Source organism: Hibiscus syriacus, unplaced genomic scaffold (assembly GCF_006381635.1).
Source record: "Hibiscus syriacus cultivar Baekdansim isolate YM2019G1 unplaced genomic scaffold, ASM638163v2 tig00110234_pilon, whole genome shotgun sequence".
NCBI classification, from domain to species: Eukaryota; Viridiplantae; Streptophyta; class Magnoliopsida; order Malvales; family Malvaceae; genus Hibiscus; species Hibiscus syriacus.
Genome location: NW_024062639.1, coordinates 1,545,117 through 1,563,978, shown reverse-complemented (window position 1 = coordinate 1,563,978; position 18,862 = coordinate 1,545,117). Strand labels below are relative to the sequence as shown.

General features: G+C 37.3%; 1 long non-coding RNA gene across 1 annotated transcript; it reads left to right on the top strand.

Moving 5' to 3' along the window:
* Nucleotides 1–1,796: 1,796 nt before the first annotated feature.
* On the top strand, nt 1,797–15,292 carry LOC120114519. The gene is made up of 4 exons (XR_005515400.1): nt 1,797–1,937; nt 13,469–13,556; nt 14,534–14,609; nt 14,843–15,292. It is a non-coding gene; the product is annotated as an uncharacterized LOC120114519 (long non-coding RNA).
* Nucleotides 15,293–18,862: the final 3,570 nt, after the last annotated feature.

Here is an 18,862-nt window from a genome sequence, read left to right as displayed (position 1 = left end):
ATATAATATTTTTATAGACTTGGACAAAAATAAGTGTAGGAAATCAAAAGATTTTGATGTGAGATATGACGTCTTTTTTAAGGGGGTAAAAATCAATATCTGTTTGCAGTGTCAACCCAATTCCTAAAGTCTTTAACCTTTGAAATCGTGAAGATTACTTACTGTTTAGTCGGAAGCCGAGTTGTAAATGGGCGTAGAAATAGAACATCAATTGAAAATGGTAAGAATTGAGTTGTATTGCGAGGTTGGAAGTGTGTGAATAGCTCTTTAGTTGAAAAACCCGATACGCTACACGCAGAATTGGAGCAGCTCTTGATAATAGAAATTGGTGTAAAAATATTATTGAATTTCCAAATGTTCAAAAATATTGTTAAATTATTACAAGATTTAGTTACTAAACTCTTAAAAATTAAAATATATTATTCAATTTATTAAAAGAATTAATTATTATAGCTTTTAAAAGATTACAGATATTATAAGAAATTGGTACAATATAGACGCTATATGAAATCCGAATCTGTAAAGCCTTGGTTTAAAGTAGATTGTTTTGGGGCAGTAATTTAGTCGGCTGCCTAACCAAACCAACACATCCACTTCTCAACACTCTTTCAATCCCAGCGAAAATGCTAACAGCGGATATACTTCCAAATCAAACCATTTACATCAAAAACCTCAACGAGCAGATAAAAAGGAAGGAAGGTAACACCATTTTCTCTCTAGCTTTTTGTTTGGTTGCTGAGAAAAGGAGGGAAATTTTAAAGGTTATATACAAAATAAGTGCTTAAAATATGTTTCGAAAAACGTTTTAATGTTTAAAGAATATTTTATTAAAAATATGTATATAATGTTTTCATAGTTATAATTTTATGTGTCTATCATTATAGTTTTTTAAATTTTTTAATAATAAAAATGTTTTTTAAAAAAATAAAAAAACTTAATTTATTTATAAAAACCATTTTTTTATTGAAACTGTAAAAAACTACTAAGAAACTAAAATTTCTCATTTGAACTCATTACCAATCATCGTTGGCCATCTCTTGCCATCTTCGTCATTGTTGAACTATTGAGGTTGATCGAAATTACACGGTAGTTCGAATGGTGGTGTTGTTTATTGACAACGAAATCGGTCGAAATTGACAAAGAACAACGACGGCATCTTAAAATCTGACGAACTTTTGAACGTTTTTCTACAAAAAACGGTGACAGATTACATTAAAATATCAATAAGAGTTTGATCGAAGGTCGATGTCAGTACTAATGATGGCTACAGTGATGATCACGACTGGTAGATCGGTAGCTATAGAAAGGGGAAAGGGGAAAGGGGAAAGGGGAAAGGGGAAGGGGAAGGGGAAGGGGAAGGGGAGGGAGACACAAGATGCCGTTTGAGTTTATTTTTAATAAAAATCATTTTTAATTTTTTTAAATAATTTTTCAAAATTATCATAAATTTTTTCTAGACATATTTTTTAATACTATTTTTTATTAATCCAATTTTTAATGTAACTAACTAGAAGCCACTCAACTTTCAATTGAATCTTGTCCCAACTACGCGTATCCTTTAGATGAAAATCAAGTTTTTTTCTAGGGTATTAGAAAGAAAAAAACAGAAGTTAATTTTCTCCTTCGGTGGGTTTAACCTAGCGGCGCCCTTCTTTACTTGGGCATTGAACTTAACATTTTACAAATATCCAGCTGATTCTCTACGGTTTGAACATTGAAACGGGATCGATTCCCCATTAACAATTTCTTCTTCTTTTCAGAACTAAAGAGCTCCCTTTACTGTTCATTTTATCAACACGGAAGGATCTTGGATGTTGTTTCCTTGAAGACGCCCAAGCTTCGTTGACAAGCATGGGTTGTGTTTGATGAGTTGACAGCTGCTAGTAACGCCTTCCGTCAGATGCAAAATTTTCCATGTTATGATAAACCTATGGTGAGTACCTTAATATCTTGTGACATTGATTGCTTCAAAGATCAAAATTGAAGTGAACGTTGTCTCTTTCTTTTAACTCTAATGATGTTTGTGCTGCATTTGATTTGGGATGTACATCACTGAGTGGAATCTCTAATGTACTAATGTTGTTGGAGTTATTCTATTATTTACTAGAATCTTAGGGGCCATTTTATTTATTTTTATTGTAAATTAAGACTCTTGTTCCTTCTGCACCCAAGGAAGAGGTTTTTTACCTATCAATAGCACCATTTGCTATTAAAACTAGAGAAAATAACCTCAGTGACCAAAAATCCCATATAATATACGATTTTAACCAACTTTTTCCGGATTTGCCAAAATGACCAACAAAATCGCAATGCGATCGCTAATTCGCAACGCGATCTCCATTATCGCAAATTTGCGTTGCATTTTCGCAATGCGATAGTTGAAAATCGCGTTGCGATGGTCTACAGTATCGTTGCGATTTTCCCAATTCGCAATGCGAATAAGTAAATCGCAACGCGAATTGGGAAAATCGCAATGCGAATAAGTAAATCGCAACGTGAATTGGGAAAATCGTAATGCGATACTGACTATCGCAATGCGATAATAAAAAATCGCAACGAGATACTTACTTTCGCAACGCGATACTGACTTTCGCAACGCGATAATACATAATCGCAATGCGATTTTCAAAGCGCCATTAGTATCCTGGCCAAGTATTTTATTTTTAAATTCCAAACATGAATATTAATATATTGGAACACTGAACTGTCCACAGTATATCCCGTAATCGCAACTCATAACCTAAAACCTAAAATCACAACTCAGTCCCATCTCCATCTCTCACTCTCTCACCCATCTCCGATGAAATCCGTCCCCATCTCCGGCGAAATCCGTCTATCTCCATCTCTCAGAGCCACCCTCACAATCAGAAATGGAAAATCAACCAAATCAACCAACGAGGGTTAGTTTTTTTAATTATTTTTTTTTTGAAATTTTTGTATTATTATTAGGTTTTTCATATTGAAATTGATGATAAGTTTATTGGTAATTTCAATAATAGATTAACCATTTCACTTAGATTGCTTATTAAATCAACCAAGAATCGCAACGCGAAATGCAAATCGCAACGCGATTTTAGTTTCACGTTGCGATTCTCTCGTTGCGATAGTCATTTTCGTGTTGCGATTTTCATTTTCAGAAACTATTCTTCTTCTGCAAATTGAATCTTGAATGAATTGCATTACTTCAACCAAAAACAAAGACAAATACGAAATTCACAGTGTTGCATATTTAAGTTTGAAGAATAAACTACTACTATTTATGTTTATTATTGTTTTTGGTATATCTTCACAATGTAGTTTTTGGTATATCTAATTTAGTATGTTTATTGTTTTTGTAGAACTTTTATTCGGCTCAATTGACCTTGAGAAATAAAGTCAGCCTGGCCAAAACAATTGCGTCGAAGCTTTCACCTGCACAAAGAAAAATGTTTGAGGATACATGCTTCGGGCCATGGCTGAAAGTACAACATCCCGGTGGAGATGCGATGTTGACACACTTGTTTCTTCAAACCATGACTAGCGATCTACCAGAGACTATACAACGTCGTGATGAAGAGATATGGTTTGATTTTCCACCGGCGTATACGTGTTTTGGGCGGGAGGAGTTTTGCTTAATCACCGGTCTACGCTTCGGACACGATGATGTAGGTCGGTACACTAGACACATTACCCGCCCATCATGGTTATCCCGGGTTTTTCCTGAGCTAGAGAGGCCGAGTCTACACGTAGAAGACCTTACAAGATTTTTGAATAATAAAGATGGTTTTACTCAGATGGATGACGTCGACGTTGTCCGAGTATGCCTTCTAATTCTTTTGCATGCCGGCTTTTTAGGCAGAGAGACCAAACAACCTATTCCAAATGATCTAATCAAATTGGTAGAAGACCTAAATGCGTGGAACCTCTTTCCGTGGGGCTCGTATTTATGGAAAGCTACATGGAATAAGTTATCGTCTGCCTTGGATGATCGAAAAAGTTTGCATGGCGATGGTTCCAAATACACTTTGACATGCTTTATTTGGGCCTTTAAGGTAAGAATTTTTATATGATGTTTCCAAAATTATAAGTAATTATTTAACAATTACTAATGTTTGTTATTATATTGTTTGTAGATTTGGATATTTGAGGCCTTTCCCGCCATGAAGACATATGCAATAAAAACTTCAAATGATATTCCCAGGGCTATTTCCTGGAAGAGGAAACGGACCTTGCAATGGGAAGATTTACTACGGTATACGACAATAAATAATGTAAGTTAACATAAATACTACCATATGTTTATAAACAAGTTATTACTAGTACACGTTTAACTTTGTTTGAGCTTTTATATTGTTAGGAGGCCAACACTCCTCTACAGAGGCTGACACCCACGGAAGCTGAGCTTGCCACTGATTTGTGGCAAGCTAGTAAGCGTTTTTTTGATGGAACGGTTGATGAGCAGCCTCCACTTCGGGAGCCATCACCTCGCCCAGAGCTATCACCTCACCCAGAGCCATCATCTGATCGACCCGGCTATACACCTCCACAACGACAGCCATCACCTATTATGTCACATCATCGAGCCTCTTCTCCACCATCACCGTAAGATAGGCGACCGACAAAGATGCCACGACGTTTATCTCCCTGTTCTCCACCTCCACCTCAACGGGATGAGTTAGGGGAGTTACGTGATGAGGTCAATGCCTTGCGTGAGGAGGTCGGTACTTTACGCAAAGACGATGGTGCATGGCGTGTTGAGGTGTCTACATTACACGGTGAGGTAGCCGCTCTACGTGAGATGGTAGCATCGTTGCAGAATGAGGTTCATACTCTACGCAACGAGGTAAGTTTAAGATTTTTCATACTCGTAATTCATTCGGTTGCTGCCAATACTGCTAAACTGTTTTTGTTAGTATTTGTTTTTGGTTTTGTTTTTGTCTTTTGGTTGAAGTAATGCAATCCATTCAAGTTTCAATTTGCAGAAGAAGAATAGTTTACTTTCGCAACACGAAAATGACTATCGCAACGCGGAAATGGCTATCGCAATGCGAAATAAAAATCACAACGACAAAATCGCAATGCGAAATGAAATCGCAACGACAAAATCGCAACGCGAAATGAAAATCGCAATGCGATTTGTGTTTCGCGTTGCGATTTTGTCGTTGCGATTTCATTTCGCATTGCAATTTTGTCGTTGCGATTTTCATTTCGCATTGCGATAGCCATTTCCGCGTTTCGATAGTCATTTCGCATTGCGATTTTAATTTTCGTGTTGCGAAAGTAAACTATTCTTCTTCTGGAATGTTTATATATGTTGTCCTTTTAAATGTTTATATAAGTGCTTACTTCTGGAATGTTATCTGAGCATTTTGTGAACTATGATAGAATAATGATTTGGGTGAATACAATGCTAGTTTGAAACATATTTGTCTTTGTTTAATATCATGTCTGTTTATTTACTTATTTATGTATTAATTTTTTTTAGCGGCCCGATAAGGTGGATGCTTTACGTCGGGTTTTCCTTGCACGATGGAGTTCACGCATCAGACGGCGTGGACGTGCTATTACGTCTCCGTTCACCCCAATGGTGCGAAGACTCCGCAAGAAGAAGCCCGACTCACCGGTCATCCCTCAAGAGTCCCCTCCAATCGTTCAAGAGGCCCCTATTCTCCCTCAAGATCCCCCCCCACCGTTCAAGAGGCCACTGTCATCGTTGAAGAGGTCCCTCCCACCATTCCAGAGCCCGATTCACATGGGGTAATATATCGAAGTATTGAGAAACCCCCACCGGTTTCGGACATGATGGATGAGAGTTGGCTCTCGTATGAGTTACCGGCTAGTACCCTTCTGGCTAATACACGGATTTTGATGATGTTTCAGAAGAAGAAACAGACCCTGTGTGTAATGATTTTGATATTGGTCAATACCCGAATTTTGATGATGAAACACCCGTTGCCGAGGAAGATGTTGTTGATGATAATGAGGAGGAAGTTACGACTGTGAATGAACATGTTGAACATCCATTCTGTAATTCATATAATCCTGAAGTAGAAAAAGAAGAAGAAAAAGTCCCCGAAGAAAAGAAAATGCCACGGGAGTATAACTGGAATATGCCAGAATTACTTCAGTTATCGGAAGAAGAGTTGGCAAAGAAAGCAGTTGATTGTTACACAAAAGTTATTCGTATCAAGAAAGATGATTGTTTTGATACAAAGGAAGACATGAAGATAGCTTTGTATACGAAATATGTGGAAGATGGCTATCAACTAAAAGTTAACAAATCAAGCAAAGATCGTTTCGAAACAAGGTGTACGATTGACAAAAACTGTACGTGGCGTATGATTGCAAAGAGGATAAAAGATTGCGCAATGTTTCAAGTTAGGACTTTTATTGATAAACATACATGTTCAAGAACCCAAGTTTTTCCTCACCATAGACAGGCAAACAAAAAGGTGTTGGGTGGTTTTCTGGCTGAGTTAATGTTTTTGAATGGTAGGGTATATCGGGGACATGAAATTATGACTGACATGAATGCTCAGTTCAAGATTAGTATATCATATTCTCAAGCTTGGAGAGCCAAATGTTATGCCTTGGAATTGTTGAGGGGGTCGCCAGAAGCATCGTTTGCCCAACTGCCGGCTTATTGTCACAATTTAAAGCTGAAAAATCCTGGGTCGGTAACTCATATCAAAACAGATAGAGATGGACGCTTTGAGTTGCTGTTTATCGCCATTGGTGCTGCGGTTAGTAAATCAATATAATTCTGTTGACTCATTTCTGTTAGTTACATGCATTTCACATTTAAATGATTATATTTCTTGTGTACATTATTTTGTAGATTCGTTCGTTATTACTTGCATGCGCCCAGTTATTATAGTTGACGGAGCACATTTGAAAGGTCGATACCTGGAGTAAACTTATTAGCAGTAGCCATGGATGCTAACAATGGGATATTGCCAATAGCTTACGGGGTTGGCAAATCTGAAACCTCTGATTTATGGACATGGTTTATGGGGCATCTAGGGATTGCATAGGTCCTATTAGCAATCTGACAATCATATCCGATAGGGCAAACTCAATTGACAACGCTGTTAGAAGGTGTTTCCCAGATGCTTTTCATGGACTTTGTGGTGTTCATTTGTATAGAAATCTAAAATCAAGGTCTGCTGGTATAAAAAAGCACAAATGGACATACTGGAAGGCTGTAAAGGCTTATCGGGAAGTGGATTTCAATAAGCATATAAACTGTTTAAGACGTGTTTTGCCTCAGTGTGCTCAAACACTAGAAGATGTCGGGTTTGAAAGATGGTCAAGAGTACATCAACTTGGAGCAAGATATGGTTTCATGACGTCTAATAGTGCAGAATCAATTAACGCTCTAAGTCGTCATTCCCAGAAATTACCCATTACTATGTTAATGGAGTTTTTTCGAGCCTTATTCAACAGTGGTACTACAAGAAAAGAAACCATGCAGGTATTATTTCTTTGAATTCGTAACTTATCATATATTTTACTAAGTATTATTTATTTAAATTTACAGGAACATTGGAACATCGTGTTACACCATGGACTGAAAAAAAGATAACGAAATGTGTTGTGAAGTCAACGTCATGGAGAGTTGAACCATGTTCAAACACTTTGTTTGAAGTACTGGATAATAACTTAAATGGGCTTGTCGATCTAAATGCAAGGACGTGTAGTTGTATGAAATGGCAAACATCTGGTTATCCATGTGGCCATGTTATAAAAGTTGCTCTTCATCTAAACCAAGATGATTCAAGCACATACGCTATGGATTGCTACACTACAGAAGTATATCGACAGACTTATGCCGAGATTGTCTACCCTATTTCACATCCTTCTGAGTGGGACATACCAGATGACTTACAAACAGTTTTACCACCAGCCATGGACAGAAGGCTACCTGGCCGACCAAAAAGTCACGATCGTATACCGTCTAAGGGTGAAGAGAATAAGAGATCGACATGTAGTCGGTGCAAGGAAAGTGGTCATACAAGGTTGACATGTGGATCACCAGTGCCATCACAATCATCTTTTCCTCTACCAAATATGGATCATCATCAAAATCCAAAGCTCATATGGTGTCAAGAAAAAGGCAATCAAATCGCAATCATCTTTAAAATCCCAATCACAACTGGCTTCACCTTTTGGGACTGTTAACTTAGGTGATTTTTAAATGCAAACGTTGTATTATGTAGATTTTATGTGTGAACTTTTAACATTTTCAGTTAGGCATGTATTAGTAACTTGAGTTTGAAAATTGCTATGATCTGTTCCAGTTGTTATCACTTAATAGGCAATCATCTTAATGTCCATCGCAACACGGAAATTACTATCGCAATGCGAAATGAAAATCGCAACGAGAGAATCGCAATGCGAAATGAAAATCGCAACGCTAATTTCGCAATGCGAAATGAAAATCGCAACGAGGGAATTGCAATGCGAAATGAAAATCACAACGCGAATTTAATTTCGCGTTGCGATTTTCATTTTCGCGTTGCGATTCTCTCGTTGCGATTTTCATTTCGTATTGCGATAGTACTTTTTGCCTTCAACATAATGCAGATTGAAATCAAAAAAATCAACCATTACATTTCAATCAATTAAACAAGCACAAATAAGAATTATGTTAACATCAATTAAACAAATCAACTTTTACAAATCACCTTTTACAAATCAATTAAACAATCAAAAATAAGCAATAATTATTAGAGAAAATAACACTTCTACTATTGAATCAACTTTTGCAGCCATACATCATTTTCACGCAGCTCACTTCTGAGATTAACCTGCATAAACCAAACATTGCTCAAACAACACTTTCTACACATCTAAAACCTACAAAACAACAAATTATTGAATTCTAGGTACTTAACCAAACATTTTCAAACCACAAGCCTATAAACATACCAATTGTTTATGGACATTTTTATAACGCGGATGCAGGTAGGCAGCGTCTCGTATATTGATCTAGCCATATAATGTCGAAACCACAAGCCTACTGCAGCTCTATCTATATCGGTGGGAGGTAGATACTTTATACTTCCTGTGATCAAACGGTCCACGCCAAGCATACGAGAGGACCACAATCCCCTCTGGGTCCTTTCGTTTGTTGTGGTGCGGTCTCGTCTCTGCTAACTGTAATATTGAGCTTCTTTGGCTTCTGTTTCCAGAACGAGTCCAATAATTTATCGCATCCAAGTATTTAGCCAAATAAGAGCTCCATCCCTTAATAATATCTCTTAAATCAGCCAATGATATGTAATTTATCATGCTGTCATATACTATTGCCTTAAGGGATGGGATCTGAAGCTCGACGAGAAGCCAATGGTTACGTTCCAAAACAGGGATAAACACCTGCAATCATAAGTAATAATTCATTCATTTGCGCACTTATTTATGAATACCTTTAAACTCAATCTAAAATAAACACTAACCTTATCGACCTCCCACCATGCAGGATAAAGTTTAGCTTGTCCATTGCCCAACGCAAATGATTCATCTCGTTGATTCTTCAAGTGAACGGCGTTAAAAGACGTCGGCATAATTGTATACCGTGTATTTCTTTTATTTTCCTTAAGTTTCCTAATTATTAGAAGACGTGACACCCACGCATCGATGTGCTGTTTTACAAAAAAAGACATATATTAGTAACTTACATAAATTACAAAAAAATAATCAAATGAAAATATAAGAAAATATAAGACTTACCCCTCCATCGAAATAGCCATTGTCTTCGACCCCTAATAATACGCCCCACCAAGACCGATCAAGCAACAAATAGATATCATCATTGAGCTTGCATATGTCAGTGAAACACCCCTGGCTTCGCTCATGTAGATAAAAATCAACTGCGGTCTTAGCCCAAAGGGTGTTATCCAGAATTGTGTCCGGTTGTTGTTTCCTCTCCTCTTCAGATACCGGTATGGTACTGGCCGGTAACTCATACGAGAGCCAACTTGAATCCATCATGTCCGGCATGTCAGAGGGTTTCTCAAGAATCCTACATATGACGCCATGTGAATCGGGCTCTTGAATGGTGGGAGGGACCTCTTCAACGATGACAGTGGCCTCTTGAACGGTGGGAGGGACTCTCGAGGAATGATAGGGGCCTCTCAACGATAGGAGTGGACTCTTGAGGGATGATAGGCGAGTCGGGCTTCTTCTTGCGGTGTCTTCGCACTATTGGGGTATACGGAGACTTAATAGCACGTGCACGCCGTCTGATGCGTGAACTCTGTCGTGCAAGAAAAACCAGACGTAAAGCATCCACCTTATCGGTCTGCTAAATAAAAATACAAATATCAGTAAATAAACAGACATGATATTTAAACAGTGAAAACAAAGATAAATATATTTCAAACTTTCAACCAAAAGACAAAACAAAGACAAATACTAACTTCACAGTGTTAAAGTAAAAAGTTTAGCAGTTTTGGCAGCAACCGAATAAATTTACTAAGCAATCTAAGTGAAATGGTTAATTTAAGTGAAATTACGAGTAAATTTATCATCAAGTTAAATATGGAAAATCTTAAACTTACCTCGTTGCGTAGAGTATGAACCTCATTCTGCAACGATACTACCATCTCACGTAGAGCGGCAACCTCACCACGTAAAGTAGACACCTCCACACGCCATGCACCATCGTTATCGCGTAGAGTACCGATCTCCTCACGCAAGGCATTGACCTCATCACGTAACTCCCTTGACTCATCCCGTGGAGGTGGAGAACAGGGAGATAGAAGTCGTGGCATCTTTGTCGGTCGCCTATCATGAGGTGATGGTGGAGAAGAGACTCGATGATGTGAGGGATAGGTGATGGCTCTCGTTGTAGAGGTGTATAGTCGGGTCGATCAGGTGATGGCTCTGGGTGAGGTGATGGCTCTCGAAGTGGAGGAAGTGGAGGCTGCTCATCATTCGTGCCATCAAAAAAACGCTGACTAGCTTGCCACCAATCAGTGGCAAGCTCAGCCTCCGTGGGTGTCAGTCTCATTAATGGAGTGTTGGCCTCCTAAAAATATAAAAACTAAAACAAAGTTAAACGTCTACTATTAATAACTTGTTTATATATGATAGTATTTGTGTTAACTTACATTATTTATTGTCGCATATGGTATTAAGTCTTCCCAATCCAACATACGTTTCCTCTTCCAGGAAATAGCCCTAGGAATATCATCTGAGGATTTTAATGCATATGTCCGCATGCTGGGGAAAGCCTCGAATATCCAAATCTACAACAATATAATAACAAACATTAGTAATTGTTAAATAATTAATTATAATTTTAAAAACATTATATAGAAATTCTTACCTTAAAGGCCCAAACAAAGCCTGACAAAGTGTATTTCGACCCATCGCCCCGCAAACTTTTGCGGTCACAAAGGCAGACGACAACTTAGTCCAGGTAGCTTTCCATATATACGAACCCCACGGAAACAGATTCCATGCATTTAGGTCCTCTACTAATAATATTAGCTCCTGAGAAATAGGTTGTCTGGCCTCTCTGCCTAAAAAGCCGGCATACAAAAGTAGTAGAAGGCATACTCGGACAACATCGACGTCATTCATCCGAGTAAAACCATCTTTCTTATTAAACAATTTCTTCATGTCGTCGACGTGTAAGTTCGGCTTCTCTATTGACTCATCAGGAAAACCCTGGATAACCATGATGGGCGGGTGATATGACGAGTGTACCGGCCTACATCATCGTATCCGAATCGTAGACCAGTGATTAAGCAGAACTCCTTCCGCCCAAAACAAGTATACGCCGGTGGAAAATGAAACCATATCTCTTCCTCACCACGTTGTATACTGTCGGGTAGATCGCTAGTCATGGTCTGAAGCCACAAATGGGTCAAACTAGCATCTCCACCCGGATGCTGTACTCTCAGCCATGGCCCGAAGCAGGTTTCTTCAAACAATTTTCTTTGTGCAGGTGAAAGCTTCGAAGCAATTGTAGTGGCTAGGCTAACTTTATTCCTTAATGTCAATGAAGCCGAAAAAAATTTCTACAAAAAAACAATAAACATACCAAGTTAGATATACCAAAAATTACACTGTCAAGATATACCAAAAACAAACAATAAACATAAATAGTAGTTTATTCTTGAAACTAAAATTTGCAACACTGTTTTTGTCTTTTGGTTGAAATGAAAATCGCAACGAGATAATGAGAATCGCAACGCGGAAATGACTATCGCAACGAGAGAATCGCAACGCGAAATGACTATCGCGACCAGACAATCGCAACGCGAAATGAAAATCGCAACCGCAAAATAAAAATCGCAACGCGAAATGAAAATCGCAACGCGAAATGAAAATCGCAATGCGATTTTGGTTTCGCGTTGCGATTTTATTTCGCGTTGCGATTATCTCGTTGCGATAGTTATTTCCGCGTTGCGATTTTCATTCTCGAAACTATTCTTCTTCTGCATTACTTCAACCAAAAGACAAAGCAAAGACAAATACTAACTTCACAGGATAAACAGTTTAGCAGTAGTGGCAGCAATCGAATGAATTTAATAAGAAATCTAAGTGAAATGGTTAATCTATATTGAAATTACCAGTAAACTTATCATCAATCTCAATATGAAAAACCTAAAATAATGCAAAAATTTCAAAATAAAAATAAAAAACTAACCCTCGGAGGTTGATTTTCCATTTCTGAATGATTGTGAGGGATTTTGACTGTGAATGGTTGTGAGGGATTTCGCCGGCGATGGGGAAGGAAATCTTCGGAGATGGGGACGGATTTCGCCGTAGAGAGTGAGAGATGGAGATGGGACTGAGTGTTGTGTTTTTGGGTTTGAGGTTATGAGTTACGATTATTGTGGACGGTTCAGTTTCGATTTATTAAGAAAAAATTCGTGTTTGGAATTTGAAAAAAAAAATACGCGTTAATACGAATGGCGCTATGTAAATCGCGTTGCGAAAGTCAGAATCGCGTTGCGAAAGTCAGTATCTCGTTGCGATTTTGTATTATCGCATTGCGATAGTAAGTATCGCATTGCGATAGTCAGTATCGCATTGCGATTTTCCCAATTCGCGTTGCGATTTACTTATTCGCATTGCGAATTGGGAAAATCGCAACGACATTGTATACCATCGCAACGCGATTTCCAACTATCGCAACGCGAAATGCAACGCGAATTTGCGATAATGGAGATCGCGTTGCGAATTAGCGATCGCATTGCGATTTTGTTGGTCATTTTGGCAAATCCAGAAAAAGTTGGTTAAAATCGTATATTATATGGGATTTTTGGTCACTGAGGTTATTTTCTCTTAAAACTATACCCATCTCCCCATGGTCGTAAATTCCTGGAGATTGCTGCTTGAACCAAACTTCATTCATTCTCCAGGCATCACTTGTAATTGCAATCAAATTGTTTTCGAGGCTTAATTTATATGTGGTTTAAGCTGCTAACCGTTCTTGGGTTTGATTGTATGCCTGATTAATTTGGTGCAGTAGATACAATATGCAAAGACAAAGTCAGATTGTATTGCCAAAAATGATGGAAGCTTTGTTCCCAGAGAAAAGAAGAAGCAAGAACAGAAAGGTGACTGCCTAATCTTTTAGTTCTTAAGATTTCCTTACGAATAAATGCATGGTCCTTATTGAACATAAACGAAATGATTTCTTCTTTATTTCATTGTGTTATCATGTGAATGTAATTATCACAATTATGCATATATATGTCTCTAATTATGAATTTCATCCATCTACGTTATGAAAACTGAGAAGTTAGTCCCTTTAAAATGTCTGAATTTGGTCCCCTCGCTTTACCGAAGCTGAGAACTTAGTCCAGTTGTGGTGAAATCGTGCACTTTAACCGTTGATTTTTGCTAATTTGTTGCTATAAACTGCTGGTTATTTCTAATTCCTCACATAAAAATTGCCAAATCGATGATTTCCGGGATAGTATTTTACAGTACATTTTAGCAGGGTTACCCAGTTGGACTAATTTCTGTAGTTTCTATAATGTACCCGGATCGAATTTGGACAAATTAAAGTAGAGGGTTAACTTCTGTAAATTAGAAGGATGAAATTCATAATTGGACCAAATATTTCTGTCACTACCTGCCTTTTTTTATCATAAGGCAGAGGGAGTAACAGAAGATAGTTTTTAAATGCAGGGTACATTTTTGGGTTAGAACTTGGATATTTAGGTTTTCTTTACCTTTTTTCTATAAAAAAAAACACATTTTAGTATGACCACGATATTGCCATAGCACTTCTGTTAATTCCCTTGGGGGATAAATGTCTTCAGTGAACCATTGGTTTCTTGTTTAATGGTGCTATATTTATACTCTTGGCTTTTGCTGTTTGTAAAAAAAGAAGTTAAAAGTGAAAAGGAAGGCAAATGACAAGCCGTTGATTAGAGTTGCTTTCTTGGTGACAGAGAACTTAAAGTTTTGCATCTTTCTGGTTTACTAATTAATTTGCATCCAATATAAACTAATTTTCTTTTGGTTTATTTACTGCTTTATATTTTGATGTCATCCTCTGATACACTATGAAATTTTCAACTGAAAGGAAACGACGTGCAGAGGAAGCACAGCAATATACAATGTCAAATAGCGCAGGTTCTCAAAGTAATGGTGGACCGAAGGTAATTTGCGGAAGTATTTCTATTTGATTGTTGCTTCCTATTTGTCGCCCTCTCTCAAACCAACCGCTTTTACCTATGGGAATTGCAGCTCATGTATTTTGATTGCAGTGCTTAGATAGTTTATAAGATATGACTTCACACTTTTTGGGGCCGCTTTTTTTTTTTTTTTGACTAGAGAGGGATTGAGTTGGCTAACATGCTATTTGGGAAAACTCTTATACGAGTATGTGCAGGCTCCTTTCCATGGAAACGTGAATGCCCAAGAGCAGGCGTTCTGTTCATACAGAATTTACCTCATTAGACAACGAGCGTGATGCTGCAACTGGTTTTCATACAATACCCTGGGTTCAGGGAAGACCGGATGATTGAAGCAAAGTCGGGTAATGCATTCGTGGAGTATGAAGACGAAGAGCAGTCTTCTACAGAAATGCAGAACCTGCAGGGTTTCAAGATCGCCCCTCGGTATCCCATGGCTATCACTTTCGCTAAAAAGTAAAATAACCTATCCTTGTACCGGTGATGTTTAATTTCGTGCCTTGGTATAACTAGGGAATTCCTGCAAGTATGTTGGCGGAATAGTTTTATTATTATGGCTTCATACATACATACATAATCATGGTTTGTAATTGGAGAGTGGGGATGAGAGGTGGGTAGGTGTTAGTGGTGGGAGAGGCACCCAGGGAAGGCATTAACACGTAATTAGGGATGGCAACGGGCCGGGTATTGGTCAATCCGTACCCGTCCTCGCTTAAAAAATCTTGGAGATTTAAACGGGATCTCAATTGGGTAATCGAGGAAAATCGCGGATATATATATATTTAAATTAAATATATAAATATTATATATATTTTTTAATTTAAAGTAAATTTATTAATATTATATATATATATATAAAATAATAATTATTTTTAATATTTATTTGGTCTCGGGTAATCGGGCTGTGTTTGATAATGATGATGGTAGGGAATCCTACTCATTCAACTTTATACCTATATAAAAAATATAAAGGAAAAGAGGGCCTGAAAATGAAAGAAAGACGATGATTGACAAAGGGTGGGGTTGGATGAGATAGGGAGTACTTTGTTGTACGCGGATTGAAACGTGGCATTCATCGTCGGCTTACCTAAAAATGAAAACGTACCACTCTCGTGTACGTTGTTATTTTTTTGTAAGGGGCGAAAGGAAAGGAAGACTTTTCAAACTAAGCCGTACCAAAACATGTGCACTTTGAACTTCGACTTGAATTCAATCTCCCCTTCCCCACATGTTTACTTCCCCATATACATCATCCCCCCTTTCCCCCTATTATTATTCCCAACTTCCCCTCCCTTCCCTCTTTCCCCGAATTACCTCTCTCTCTCTCTTCCCTCTCTCCCCGAATTACCTCTCTCTCTCTCTCTCTCACACACACACACACACAATTTAATATTATCATACTTTTCTTTAGAGTTTAAAATTTCAAAATTTAGGATTTACATTATTTGAGTATATTACATATATCTAAATAGACATATTTATGAAATATTATTATATATAGAATACTAATTTTAAATTAAAATTAAAAATAGAAAACAAGAAAGGAAGGGAGATGAGTTTGGTTTTATTCCTTTCTCTCAATAATGTAGATATCCTATCAATGTAATGATGAGGTTGTAAATTTACATCAAATTTAAAAAATAAAGAAAATGCAGGAAATTCGGCATGTAACTTAATACTACAATTTGTTGCCGAAATATGTCTATATGAATTGTTTTGTATTTTTGGGAAAAGATGAATGAATGAATAGATATAACAATCATATTTAATCGGATAAATTATACTTGTCGGAACCGTCTTTCGGTTGGGTCTGGAATTGGGCTTCGACTTGGATTAAATGAATTGGAGTCGTCACCGACAATTTTAAAACGAACTTAAGTGGGTCGGACATCACCTTACCTGATCTGCGTTGTACTAGAAATATATCGAGTTCGGGAGTCGATTACGGTCAAGGAAGGATTAGCACCCTTGAACCGCCCTTTCGGTACCAATTAATTTATCAGTTGTCTTTAATTGCGAAAATTAAAAATTTAAATTAAAATTTAAAACATTCGATTCGAATTACTTACCTCCGATTATTCGAAACTCTTCTAAAAATAAAAAAAAAATGAGACGAAAATGTTAGATAGAAAATGTTAGATAGAAAATAATAATAAATGAATAAAATCCTAGAATAGTAAATTAAAGGGACATAAAAATAAATAAAAATAAAAGGAATAAATAAAAAGGAGAAAAGAATGAAAAAAACTAAGTCAAGAAAGAGGAAAAATAATAATGATTATAATGAAAATAGATGGATAAAATAATTATGATGAAAAAATATATAAAGAAAACAAAATAAAAAAGGATAGGTAGGAAAAACGTTATGAACATGAATCTTAATAAAGAAACCAAAAATAAATAAAAATTAAGAAGATGGATCAAAATGTAAAATTAAAAAAGAATAGTGGTTGAATCAAAAGAGAAAAAGAAAAGAAAAGTGACTAAATTGAAACCTGCAAAAAAGTACCGGGGCCATTTCGAACAAAACATGAAGTAGGAACTATAATGCAAAAATAATAAATTCAAAATGTCTCTCTCTAAAAATAAGAGAGATCAAATTTCTCTCCTCTCTCTCTACCCAGGCTAATGTCCGACCAGCGTCAAACGTCGCGACGGCCGGAAAAATCGAAACCTCACCGAATGTTCGTCTCCACCCCCCGATCCCAAATCCGATACCTATTTCTCCAAACAAATCTCCTATTGGCGTAGATCTAAGCCAAAAGTCTCGACCTTTTACTTTTATGTCTCTCTCTAAAAATAAGAGAGATCAAATTTCTCTCCTCTCTCTCTACCCAGGCTAATGTCCGACCAGCGTCAAACGTCGCGACGGCCGGAAAAATCGAAACCTCACCGAATGTTCGTCTCCACCCCCCGATCCCAAATCCGATACCTATTTCTCCAAACAAATCTCCTATTGGCGTAGATCTAAGCCAAAAGTCTCGACCTTTTACTTTTATGCTTCTGTTCTCACCGTTTGGCCTTTGTGCTTCGTTGTTTTGCTTGTTCTCTCGGTTTTACTGTAGCGTTCGTTTGGTTGCTGGTATTTTTGTGTGGTTCTTTGGTTCTGTTGTCTTCTCACTGTTCGGTGTTGATGGTGGTTTTTTGGTTTCTGGATATTTGTTGATGGTTCTCGTATACTCCGTGTATTTTTCCCGTTTGGGTTGTTGTTGTGTACGGTTGGTTTTTTTTGTAATTTTTGTGGCTTGATTTGTTGGTTGATATGGGTTTCCCCCCTGTGATGGTTGGTCGTGGGTTTTTATAATCCCCACCGGTCGTTGTGAATCCTGGATATTGTGGAGTGCTCTGTTCGTGGTTGACCGGCCATCCCAGGATGGGTCAGTCCCGGGATAACGGCGTTTCGCCCATGACCCTTGGACTCCCGTGCGGTGCGGTGACTGAACATGTTTTAGGGTTCCCAAACCCTAAACTCCAACGGGTTAGATCAGGCCTGTCCTGTGGGCTGTAACTGTGATTGTGTTGGACTAAAAAATAGACCCTAGACTTGGACATGGAAAAGACAAAAAAAATAAATAAAAATAAAATAAAAATAAAATAAATAATAATAATAATAATAATAATAAGATATATATATACATAAATATTTTCAAAAACATATAATATATAAATTTTCAAATTGTTTTTTTAAAAAACTATATTGTTGAAAATATTTTGATATTTCGATATAACAAATTAAGTTAAATGAATTTTAAGATTTTCCAAATGATTTTCTAAGTATATTTGATAGAATTATTCGAATATCAAAACATTACTCCAAATCTTTCAAAGATCATTTTTAATCCTTACTCAAAGTGTAAAATTAAGTTTTAATCTTAAAACAATTTCAAAATAATTTTACAAAGTATTTCGAACCATTTCAAAGCCAAAAATTCCAGATTGCTCAGAGGGAACCGATTCCCCCCTAAGGGGGTACCGATTCCCCCTGAATGGTTTGGCTCCGAGAATTCCAGTATGCTCGGAGGGAACCGATTCCCCCCAAGGGGGTACCGATTCCCCCTTGTATAACGGTCGAAATATTTGAATTTTACACTTAGGGAACCGATTCCCCCCACGCTCCAAGCTGTTTTATTAATTGTTTTCACACTAAAACGGCTATATGATCTTCACTAATCATCCCCAACGTTCAGAAGTGATTCAAGGTGTATTTAAACAAGTTC